At 34.6% G+C, this 2,922-nt stretch overlaps 1 pseudogene; it reads left to right on the forward strand.

Moving 5' to 3' along the window:
- Nucleotides 1–209: 209 nt before the first annotated feature.
- On the forward strand, nucleotides 210–2,300 carry LOC148932576 (uncharacterized; annotated as a pseudogene).
- Nucleotides 2,301–2,922: the final 622 nt, after the last annotated feature.

The raw sequence follows: 2,922 nt of genomic DNA on the forward strand, positions 1-2,922 counted from the left end.
CTTGGCATGGGCGGCATTGGAAATATTATATCAGGTAACAAAAACATGAAAAGAGTATGAAATGTGATTAGAAATAGAAAAGCTAGAAATATCCATTTTAATTTATGTTAATTACATCTTTATCATATCTTAAGTTTCATTTTGCAATTATGCAAATATAACAAACTCATTATGTTCCTCACCAGGGGTGGCAAAACGAGTAGCGGGTAATGGATAATTCTCATCCCGACCCGATACCCGTCGGGTATCAGGTACTCGCTACCTGAGGATAGTCGGAAATGATTTAATATTAATTAATTATAACAATACTACCCGTCCCCATCTTCATCCATTTTATTGGCACACCGCGGATCCACTTGGTGGCATTAAGGGGCAATTGCCCCACCTCAATATATTTCACTTATACTAATTTGTTAATTAATTTTCAATTTTTTTTATTTCCTTTGTAAATGCTCCACCTCAAACTTCTAAATTGAATTCTCCGCCCAGACACATATATTAATATACTTACAACATTGCTATACACATGTTCTTATATACGTACTACACATATACCTAGTATATAGGAGTAGAGTAGTGATATAGGGCAAGTGCCTAATAAAGACATAACTAGAGAATAAATATCAGCCACAAGATCAAGAAATCAAGGGCTGATATTAACCTATGCGATTTTATCATTGGAATGAAGTAAAATGTGTTTAGAGTGAAGTATTTTATTGTTAGAGTGAAGTGTTTGTGATCCATGCTTAAAGTGTACTATTTTATCATTTGTGAAGTAAAACATGCTTAGAGTGAAGTAATTCATGGTTAGAGTGAAGTCTTTGTGATCCATGTTTAAAGTGCACTATTTTATCATTTCAGTGAAATAAAATGTGCTTAGAGTGAAGTATTCCATGGTTAGAGTAAAGTGTTTGTGATGCATACTTAAAGTGCACTATTTTATCATTTCAGTGAAATAATAAACCCTAAAACCCTAAAACCTGCTTAGAGTGAAGTATTTCCATATTAAGAATGAAGTGTTTGTGATGTATTCTTATATTGCTCTATTTTTTCATTTCAATGAAGTAAAATGTGCTTAGAGTGAAGTATTTCATGGTTAGAGTGAAGTGTTTGTGATACATGTTTATAGGGCACTATTTTATCATTTCAGTGAAGTAAAACTTGCTTAGAGTTGTTAGAGTGAAGTGTTTGTGATGCATGCTTATATTGCTCTACCTTTTCATTTCAGGGAAGTAAATATGTTTAGAGTGAAGTATTCCATGGTTTGAGTGAAGTGTTTGTGATCCATGCTTATGTGCTCTATTTTATCATTTCAGTGAAGTAAAACTTGCTTAGAGTGAAGTGTTTGTGATGCATGGTTATAGTGCCTCTTATTTTTCATTTTAGTAAAGTAAAATATGATTAAAGTGAAGTATTACATGCTTAGAGTGAAGTGTTTGTCATCCATGCTTATAGTGCACTATTTTATTATTTCAGTGAAGTGAAATTTGCTCAGAGTGAAGTATTTAATGATTAGAGTGAAGTATTTTTGATGCATTCTTATAGTTCACTATTTTATCATTTCAATGAAGTAAAACGTTATTAGAGTTAAGTGTTTGTGATGCACTACGGTGAAGTAAATGTGCTTTATAGTGAAGTTAACATACCATATAGTGAAGTTTAAATACCATATAGAGAATCATAGTGATCATTGGATTGAACCTTTTGCATGCTTGCTACGTTGATAGGGTTGTCTACCGGACGAGGTTGGTGGTTCAAAGACTTCCTACTATTCGAGATTGGACATCACCCCTTCTTAGGCAAAGAGGTCAGCTGGAATTCAAAAATGGTGGTGTCATTGGCAGAGGAAGTGTAGAAAGCATTGTTGACCCGGTCTCCATCGAAGCTTTATACGTCAACTAGGATTCAATCATTGTCATTGCCCATGTCCCTTCTACTATCATTGCGAATACTGTGCCAACAACCGAACCTCCTTCAACTGATGAACTATAAAAATCAATAAGGGAGGCTGCAGCTGCTATTAAAAAATGATGAAGTTTATGAAGGATGCTTCGGCAAGTAGCAAAGAGATCAATTGCTTCAAGGTTGTAGCCATAACTGCACTAAGGATGGTGGGTGTGGAGGTTGATGAAGGTGACCAAGTTGTGTCATATCCAATTGATAACATGACACATGTTGTGGAAGTGGATCAAGAGAATGATCCAGAGTGGATTGATCTCATGGAAAAAATGATGGAAGCCTATGATGAAAAGTGCAAATTAGTGGCTGACGGCACATCAATTTTTCCCGAGACTAACTAGGGAAAGAAAGACGTAAGTTGAAGAGTTGGAATAAAATCCATGGATGATGTAAACAATTTGATTGTGGTTTGTTTGGTTTTAACACTTTACATTTGAGTCTTATGATTCTATATGCATATGAAAGAAATAATCTTCTAATTTTATGCATTTCTATAGAACAAATGAAAAACTCAATTGATCATAAAGATTCAACAAATGAAGCAGCTGCCTCCGAAAGGAGGTCGAAGAATCGGAAGGATAGACCTCCAGAACAAGATACTACAACTTCTAAAACAAATGAAGCAGTTGCTGCTGAAAGGAGTTCGAAGAATCGGGAGGATAGACCTCCAGAACAAGTACTACAACTTCTACTGAAAAGAGGTCGAAGTATATTCATGAGACTTCAAAAACGAAAGCCATAAAGTGAGTTATTTAATTATTTAGTATCTTAGTGAAATATATTATGCATAGGGCACAGATTCATTCATGTAAAATTTTGAACTATGTTAAGTGTATATTCATGAATTTGACCAATTCTTTTGTATTATGTCTTCCAGCCTCAAAGTGCGTGAGGTCACAAACCAATGATGATAATGAACAGCCTATTGCAAAGAAAAGTAAGGCTAAAGGAGAGAAAAAAATG

This window comes from Salvia hispanica, chromosome 2, assembly GCF_029641045.1.
Source record: "Salvia hispanica isolate PSC_SH4W2 chromosome 2, Shi_PSC_v1, whole genome shotgun sequence".
NCBI classification, from domain to species: domain Eukaryota; kingdom Viridiplantae; phylum Streptophyta; class Magnoliopsida; order Lamiales; family Lamiaceae; genus Salvia; species Salvia hispanica.